Genomic DNA, 8767 nt, shown 5'->3' with positions numbered 1-8767 from the left:
AGGGTGGAGCGTGGGTGTCTTATAGTTTTAGGTGGATATGATATGATTGGCTGAATGGATTAGGCGCGACAAGCGTGGAGGTAGTGGATTCTTGAGATAGAGAAATGTATACAAGTGACGGGTTGGAAAAATCAAGATGCCGTAAATCAAGGGTTGAGATAAGAGTTTATAACCATCGGTGAAGTAGGCTTTGTTGGTTGACTGATAGGGCACATATGGTTTTGGATTGGGAAGATGTATAAGTTTCAAGTTTTACAGCAGGGATGTTCTGAGTTGCTTTGTTTTACTGAAGGTTTGTTAGCGCGAAGTTTCAAATTTTTATAGCTAGGACGACGGACACATTTGGCGAACACTACTCAGATATAAACTTTGAACGAAGATGTATAGATTTTTACAACAGGGCACAGTTTCCTGTTATGAAATTTTTCCCGAATCGCCTTTCATTTGGCGCGACGGCTGTTCGCCAGATGGGTCTGTTTCTTAATTTATATTTATATATCAGGTGTAGTAAAAAGAAATACATAATTTTTCCAATAGATGGCTTTAGTTATCTGTATCTCGCGTTGTATAAGTCCGATCGGGTTCCACTAGATGGCGTTAGAAAAATGAGATTTCGTACTAAAAAAACTTTTGTGACAGTTTTGTGATTAGTTGACTCAGTTTTGTTTGAGCGCGCGTCAAAGATGGACACTAGCAAAGAGAAAATACGCTATATTTTACAGTTTTTCTTCGATAAAGGCGAAAACGCAAGCCAGGCGGCTGAAAATGTGAATAGTGTTTATGGTCCTGATACTGTAACAGCCAATCACGCGCAATTTTGGTTTCGTCGATTCCGTTCCGGTAATTTCGATGTCAAAGATGCACCACTCACTGGAAGGCCAATTGTCGAAAATATCGATAAAATCATGGACATTGTCGAGTCCGACCGTCATGTAAGCACTGTTTCGATTGCCCAAGAGTTAAAGATTGCACAAAAAACCGTTTGGAACCATTTGAATAAGGCTGGATATAAAAAGAAGCTCGATGTATGGGTGCGACACGAGTTAACGAAAAAAAACCTCATGGACCGAATTTCCATCTGCGAATCGCTGCTGAATCGCAACAAAATCGACCCATTTCTGAAGCGGTTGGTCACTGGTGATGAAAAGTGGATCACTTACGACAATGTCAAGCGAAAACAGTCGTGATCGAATCGCGGTGAGCCGGCGGAAACGGTGGCCAAGCCAGGATTGACGGCCAGGAAGGTTTTGCTGTGTTTGGTGGGATTGGCAGCGAATTATCTACTATGAACTGCTCCTCTACGGCAAAACTCTTAACTCGGAACTGTACTGTCAACAATTGGACCGTCTGAAGGAAGCAGTCGCCCAGAAGCGGCCAGCTTTGGCCAATAGGAGAGGAATTGTGTTCCATCAGGACAACGCCAGACCACATACATCGATAGTGACTCGCCAGAAGCTCCGGGAGCTTGGTTGGGAGGTTCTTATGCATCCACCTTATAGTCCGAACCTGGCATCAAGTGATTACCATCTGTTCCTGTCCATGGCGAACAATTTTGCTGGTGAAAAATTCGCTTCAAGAGAGGCTTGTGAAAACCGACTGTCTCAATTTTTTGCCAATAGGGACGAGGGCTTCTATGAGAGAGGCATAATGAAATTACCTTCAAAATGGCAACAAGTTATCGAACAAAACGGCGCATATTTGACCTAAATCGGATCATTCTAACTATGGTAATTAAAGCCTTCAATTTCATGCAAAAATAATGGATTTCTTTTTACTACACCTGATATGTATATATTCCTATTATAGTTATATTAGGAGAATATAAATCCGCGAGAGGAAAAGACAATTTTGTTAGTTAAATCTGCAGGACGTAACACAGCAGAAAAACATATTTTATCATATCTATGATATCTTGGTCATGAAAATGCAGGATATCGTGACGTAGCTGACCGCTTCGGCATCACAATTAGCACATTATATGTAATTTTAACAAGAGTTACAAACTTTATAATGCAGTCAGCTCCACATATAATAAGATTTCCTACTTTACAAAAAAAAAGAAGAAATAATGTTATATTTTCTTGAAAATAAACAGTTTCCTGGAATCATTGGTATCTCATTTATAATCGGCTTTTATTATATTACTATGTGTAAACGTTATGTATAATTTATTCATGTATATGAAACTTAAAATTTGTTTATAGGTGCTGTGGATGGCACACATGTCCGTATTGATAAACACAAGATCACGAATCCTATATTAATAGAAAGCAGTATTTTTCTTTACATGTACAAGGTTTAATGAATCATAAACTAAAATTTCTAGATGTGTTTATTGGATATCCCGGATCTATGCATGACGCAAGAGTTTTTTGGGAATCTCGTTTATATCTTCAGGAAATTTATCCAAGTTAGTGATACATTTATGATATTAATATATTTATTATTTTATATCAAATTACATAAAAATACAAATTATTTTTTAGGAGGATCTTATATACTTGGAGATAGTGCATATCCTTGTTTGGAATACTTAATAGTTCCATATCGAGATAACGGACACTTAACAAGAGCTCAGAGACATTTTAATAATAATTGAGTTCGTGCCGTGTGATGATTGAAAACGCATTTGGTTATTTAAAACAAAGGTTTAGACAATTGTATCATTTCAAACATCGAAAGAGTGTACATATGGTGCAAATAATACATGCTTGTTGCGTTTTACATAATTTGGCAAGCATACACGATTTATAATTGTTAGAGCCTCCGCGTCAAGATGAACATCCCGATCCAGAAGCTAATATTATAAATGTGAGAAATATTAATAACGATAAAATCATTCCTGAAAATGAACGTGGCCGTATGTTACGAGATGAGTTGTATCGTCAATTAATTGCTCGATAATATAAGTATATAAACATCTTTGTAATATATAATCTTTGTAATAAAAATACTTTTTATTTTATGTAAATTTCTTTATTTTGCTCCATATTACATAAAAAAACATGTTTTGTGGTATCTTGATCACAGAAATGTTGAAAAACATTATCTAGGTGATTGTTTAGTATTATAAATAAATATCTTTTATTATGTAAGCTCTCCTCAGAATATATTAGGTGCGCAACTAAGTTCCCGCTGTTTCTCAAGAGATGGCTCCAGTAGTAAGTGCTGGTCGATTGTGACATAACCAAAACGTCATGAACCAAGCTTAGACATATGGTAAACAAACCGCTTTGACACATTAGTGATTTTGTTTTTGCGTCATATACTTTTGGTTGTGTGAAAATGTCTTATTTTGTGCCAAATAATCGTCATTTGCGGGAAGTGTTGCTTTTCTTCTTTCATTCGAAGAAAACGGCGGCTGAAGCGCATCGAGAACTCCAAAAAGTTTACGGAGATGCTGCTCTAAGTGAAACAACGTACCATGATTGGTTCCATCGCTTCAAAGACGGTGATTTCGACGTTGACAACCGTTCGCGTGAAGGCCAAAGGAAGGCGTGAAGGAAGGCCAAAAACCTTCGAAGACGCTGAATTGGAGGCATTGCTCGATGAGGATCCGTGCCAAACGTAAAAAGAGCTTGCTTCAGCATTAGGAGTTACCCGCCAAGCCATTTTCAAGCGATTGCATGCGTTGGGAATGATTCAAAAACAAGGAACTTGGGTTCCTTATGATTTGAAGCCAAGAGACGTTGAGCGTCGTTTTTTCGCCTGTGAACAACTGCTCCAGCGGCAAAAAAGGAAGGGTTTTCTTCATCGCATCGTTACGGGTGATGAAAAATGGATTCATTATAGCAACCCAAAGAGAACAAAATCATGGGGACTGCCCGGTCATGCTTCTACGTCGTCGGCTCGGCCGAATATTCACGCTGCGAAGGTTTTGCTGTATATTTGGTGGGACCAGGGCGGTGTTATTTATTATGAGCTGGTGAAACCGAACGAAACCATCACTGGGGAACGGTATCGAACTCAATTGATGCGATTGAGCCGAGCACTGCGCGAAAAGCGGCCATAATACGAGCAGAGGCACGGAAAAGTGATTCTACAGCATGACAACGCTCGGCCTCACGTTGCCAAACCCGTTAAAACCTACTTAGAAACGCTCAAATGGGAAGTCCTACCCCACCCGCCATATTCCCCAGATATTGCGCCGTCCGATTATTACTTGTTCCGTTCGATGGCACATGGACTGGCTAATCAGCAGTTCCGCTCATATGAAGACATCTCAAAATGGCTTGATTCGTGGATAGCCTCAAAAGACGAACACTTCTACCGTGACGGTATTCGAGCTCTGCCAGAAAGATGGGAAAAAGTTGTCGCTAGCGATGGGCAATATTTTGAATGATTCATTTGTAACCATTTTTTCACAATAAAGTTGCATTTTCATCAAAAAAACAGCGAGAACTTAGTTGCGCACCTAATATTATGTGTAATGTTAAAAGTATTAATGTTAATATAAGTATTGTACTTCATATCACTTAAATGTACATAGGAACTTTGTAACAACAATAGCAATTGCCACAGATATTAATGATCTTCTTTCTCATATTTGTAAATTAAAACTCAACATTTCCTGAAGTAACAAACTTAAACGTGTTAAATAAAATACTATTAAATACTTTTACTACAAAAAATAAAACAAGATTTACTATTAAGACTATATAATATTTTATACATTAAGAGTAAAATATATTAAATACTATAGATACTAAAGAAGAATTTTAAGAGATCTCATCGTCAAAAATCAACAAAACTAAACATATTCTTAACGTATCTTCAGTCACATATTAAACACATACTCAAAGTTTATATCAAACTTATAGCTTAGTTAATCACTTATATTGTAAGAAGATCTAGCAATTTATTTCAGACTTCTCGCGATTTCTCTGAGAACTCCATTCTTTTCATCTATTTTAACATTAACTATAGTCCACTGTTTCTTTGAAGAATTTACAAAATCTTCTTGAACTTTTCTAATATTTCTATATTCTTCCAGAATCTGCATTTGTATGCTTTCATTGTGTTGCTTTTCTTTATTCCTTTCAGACATATATGTATCTAGAGCAACTTGACATTTATTTAGATATGCAGTAGTTGTATTTCGTCGTATTTTATTTGTATAACTTTGTACCTCTTCTTCTCTCAAATTTTGTATATTTTCAATAGGAGTTTTACTGTTTGATGGATCAGGTTCATTTTCAAATTCTTCAGTATCAATTACATTGTTTATTCTATAAAACAAATTAATAAAAACAAATTTAATATATGTGTGCGCTATTTATATTCTATATTATACTTACATTGCATTATTTTCTTTATCAGAATTCTGTTGTTCCCTAAGTACTAACCCGTTTCTTCCCGATAAAGCAGGTGGTTGTATATTATGTTTTTCTCCTAATAAATTTGTTAACTCACTGTAATTAAAGAGAATTTTATTATTATTTGTAATATTGAACCAAATCTTACATATATGTATTATATAAAACATGTTAGGTATTTACAAATACTTACGCTTCATATTTACAAGTTTTTCTTCCTCTGCCTGTCATTTTATTATTACTTATCATATTTTTGAAAGAACGTTTTAATGATTTTATTTTATTTTCGATTTGTAATGGGGTTACAGAGTAACCATTACTTCATGCCATTATGCTTCATGCTTTTTGCAATTTGTTTCATAATGCATAATAGTTTATATGTTTTTATTTTCCTTATATTCACAAGATTTTTCTTTGATTTATATATATCCAACAATAATTTTGTTGATGCATCATTCCAAAACCATGAAGTTGTATGTAATACAGTTTCGTTTTCATTATGTTGACTATTTTAATCAGTTTGATCGCTTTCATCATCTTGTGGTCTGTTCTTATTACATACTTTTCTTCTTGATTTAGGAAGATTTATACAGATTTGTGTTTCATCAACAGTAAAGTTTAAAGTATCAGAAGAAAAATCAATTTCACTTTTCTGAATGTTAAACTGTCTTCCATCCAAAAAGAAAAGAGAAGTTAGAAAATATAATTTTAATACCATTTTATATTATTACATAGCAAATTTCCAAGGTTATAATGTTCTTCAAAAAATATATTTTATATCTTCAATTATGCATAGTGCATATCCATCTGTATCAAAATTAATATTTCCCAAGCCTTCGGCCCCCCACCCGCACCCCCCTTGAGGGTTACGGGTGAAACTCGCTTCACGTGGAAAGTCGCAATAAGTCGCAAACTCACATGTGACTTTCCATATTTGTTACCAGCCAAACCCGATTTCAGAATAAACTAATTACCTTTGCTATACTTTTTGGCAAAATAAGTTTGATTATTTTTTTGGAAGGCGGGGGAGGAGCCCCCCGTCATCATTTCGCCAACAATGCTTCGCCAACAATAATTAAAACATATATATTAGTCTATTTTCATCAAAATTGGAAGTGCTGTAACCTTTTGACAAGTTTACCACAAATTGTTAAATAAAATATGTTGGTTGCGTACTTTTCGGGCTCCCCCGATTCATTATTACTTTTGGAGTCACAACAAAAATGTTTACCACAATAGCAACGAAAAAATCTCAAAATTCGAAAAAGTACCTATTCTGCATAATTACCAAGAATATTTAAAGGTTACTACATTTAAAGCTACTATTTTATATTTATCTCCTTTCCCACCTTCTTTTAGCCGTCAACTATTTTTGCACTTTTTATTCTTCCTCATGACCAAGTACAAAAAATGTTGCCAGAAGTATAATTGCACTGGTAACACGAACAGCGATTATTACATCACGTCCGGCATCAAAAACAACTTAGTGTACACTTAGTGCAAAAGTTCAAAAAGTGTATGCAATACGAACAAACCTCATGTCTCACATAAACTGATAAAATCCTTGCCCTTTATCCAGTTCCAAAAATCTTTATCCTGCCTCTGTATTTCTGTCACATTCCAAAAAATTAGACTCCTACCCTTCCTCCCCTCCCTCCCTCTTCCCTTCCCTCTCTCCCCTTCTTGGTTTACATGAAATCCTGTCTAATCTTCCTTCCCCCTCCCTTTCTCTTTCCCCCCTTTCTTCTAGTCTGTCCTCTCTACCCCCCTCTTCTCTCTCTCCTATTCCTCTCTCTCCATTTCTTTCCTCCTTTTCTCTTCTCCTATCCTCTTCCTCCCTTAATGCTTCTTTCACCTCTCTTTCCTTTAGTTCCCTTAATTCCCTATTTCTGTCCCTTCTTTTTCTTCTAATTATTTCTTCTTCTATTTCCTCCCATTTTTTCCAATTGCCATCAATCATCACTCTCGCAAAATCCATTTTCACCGTCTTTCCTTTCTTCCTCTCCTCCCTCACCCATTTGCCCATTTTCTCTTGTACCTTTCTTTCCTCCCACGTCAAGTCGTTCTCAATAAAAATACTTTTACCTTTCAGTTTCCTCTTATTTCTCATTATCTCCCTCTTCATCTCCTCTTCCTCCAGACTTACCACTACCACTTTCCCACTTATTCTACATCTTCTCACGTTTATTTCCACATCCAATTTTTTTTATAAATTCCTTTGCCTTTCCATTAGTTATTCTGTCCCTTATCTCTCACCCTTTTATTACAACATTACCTCTCCTCTCCTCCTTTTTCTTTTCTACCACTAATTTCTTTATCTTTCCTATTTTCCTTTCACTCAGGCATTCACTTAACCTATCCACACTTCTTATCGAACCATACCTACTACTCAATTTCGTTCTGCTGCTTAACCTACTAGACGCCGCCTTACTTTCCCATTCCTCTCTATTTTCTCCTTCTCTTTCACTCATCTCTCCTTGCTTACTTTTTTCTATAAATCTTTCCGCAATTATCAATTTATCTTCTAATTCCTTCATCCTACTCTCTATCTCCTTCTTCCATTCCGTTATTACCTGTCTCAACTCCTTTCTTATCTCCTTCCTTATCTCCTCTCTAACCTCCTCGTCTCCTAATCCATGCGTACCCCTGAAACTCACCTTCCTCTCTTGATCTCCTTTCTCTATCACCAATTTTCCTTATCATCCACTCTTCCCTTGCCTCTCCTTACCCCCTTTCTTCATCTCCCTGTACTCATATCTCCGCTCCGTCTACCTAACCTCTCCGCACTACTCACTTCCTATTCTGCCTCTTCTCTACTTATTCCTTATTCCCTCTATCCGCCTTTATTCTTATCGCTACCTTACCTCCTTCTGCTTCTTTTCCTACCTTCCTACTTTACTCCCCTATCTTACTTATTTTACAATCTCTATTTTTCTCTCTCTCTCGAACTCGCGCAACCATACACTCGTACGCCATCTAACCAAGTCCCCAATAACAGAGTTATATTTCTTGATTAAAAGTAATAAATATAACTGAACCCTTTGTGTTGAACTTAAGAATATTCTCTTTAATATACAGGGTCATCGAAAAGTATTGGACCCCCCTAATATTTTCAGTTAGAATGCATTTTGGAGAAAATATCCAATAGCAAAGTTGTATGGTTTCAAGCGGGGAGTAAGATGATGACCTTGACTTTGACCTCGACCATGTCCTTCAAGGTCATTTCAAGGTCAACCTTATTTTTTTAAATGGAATCTCTAACATTTTCCCCCCACGATTATTATCGAACCTGGGTCACGCGATTACTATCGAACGTCTATCGGACGTCTCTCGAACGTCTATCGGACATCTCTCGAACGACTATCGGACGTCTCTCGGACGTCCCTCGGACGTCTCTCGAACGTCTAATAATCAACATACCGCAAATAAAGAACTGTATTTTTATCAAACAC

At 36.5% G+C, this 8767-nt stretch overlaps 1 pseudogene; it reads left to right on the top strand.

The window, feature by feature from the left end:
- Window positions 1-2301: 2301 nt before the first annotated feature.
- Window positions 2302-2904, top strand: LOC105184092 (protein ALP1-like; annotated as a pseudogene).
- Window positions 2905-8767: the final 5863 nt, after the last annotated feature.

Source organism: Harpegnathos saltator, unplaced genomic scaffold, assembly GCF_003227715.2.
Source record: "Harpegnathos saltator strain DR-91 unplaced genomic scaffold, Hsal_v8.6 scaffold39, whole genome shotgun sequence".
Classification (NCBI taxonomy): Eukaryota; Metazoa; Arthropoda; class Insecta; order Hymenoptera; family Formicidae; genus Harpegnathos; species Harpegnathos saltator.
The sequence above is the reverse complement of the archived record's forward strand: the minus strand, read 5'-3'. Positions and strand labels throughout refer to the sequence as shown.